Source organism: Suricata suricatta, chromosome 3 (assembly GCF_006229205.1).
Source record: "Suricata suricatta isolate VVHF042 chromosome 3, meerkat_22Aug2017_6uvM2_HiC, whole genome shotgun sequence".
NCBI classification, from domain to species: Eukaryota; Metazoa; Chordata; class Mammalia; order Carnivora; family Herpestidae; genus Suricata; species Suricata suricatta.
The window spans coordinates 43,410,596-43,411,816 of NC_043702.1; positions in this window are offsets into that span (position 1 = coordinate 43,410,596).

Consider the following 1,221-nt stretch of genomic DNA (forward strand, 5'->3'; position numbering starts at 1 on the left):
TGTAAAGAAGATGTGGTGTGTACACACATACACACACACACACACACACACACACACACACACAGTGGAATATTATTCAGCCATAAAATAGAATAAAATCTTGCCATTTGAAACATGAATGGAGCTAGAGAGTATAATGCTAAGCAAAATACTTCAGTCAGAGAAAGACAAATACCATATGACTTCATAAGTGGATTTTAAGAAACAAACAAAACAAACAAACAAACAAGTTAAAAAGAGGGAAAGAGAAACAAACCAAGATACAGACTCTTAATTCTAGAGAACAAATTTATTGTTACCAGAGGAGAGACAGGTGGGAGAAGGAGGGAAATAAGAATGCACTCGTCATGACGAGAACAGAGTGATGTATGGAATTGTTGAATCACTGTACTGTATTCCTGAAACTAACATAAAACTGTATGTTAACTATACAGGAAGTATATAATATAATGTAATATAATGTAATTAGTAGAATATAACATAATGTACTATAATATATAGAATGAGTAATCTATTCTTACTATTTAAAAGGAGAAAAAGCTAACATTACAGACACAAAGAGTAAGCAGATTTTTCTGGCAATGAATTATAAAAGAAAGTTCTTGCTGAAACTTTTATATATGAAAGATGAGATACTGAGTAAAAAGTGAACTTTACTCTCCACAATTATGTTTATAATTTGCTGAAAATTATATGGAAATATGTATGGGAAATTATATGGAAATATTTGCTGGAAAAAGTATATGACTATTATTTTATTATATTTTATAGGCATATTTTTATAGTTCATTGTCAAGTTGGTTTCCATATAATACCCAGTGCTCTTCCCCACAAGTGCCCTCCTCCATGTCCATCACCCCCCTTTCCCTTTCCCCCTCCACCTTCAGCCCTCAGTTTGTTTTCAGTATTCAAGAGTCTCTCATGATTTGCCTCCCTTCCTCTCCCTAATTCTTTCCCCCTCTTCCCTTCCCCCATGGTCCTCTATTAAGTTTCTCCTGTTAGACTTATGCGTGAAAACATATGGTATCTGTCCTTCTCTGCCTGATTTATTTCACTTAGCATGACACCCTCGAGGTCCATCCACTTTCCTACAAATGGTCAGATTTCATTCTTTCTCATTGCCATGTAGTACTCCATTGTATATATAAACCGCATCTTCTTGATCCATTCATCAGGTGATGGACATTTAGGCTCTTTCCAGCATTTAGCTATTGTTGACAG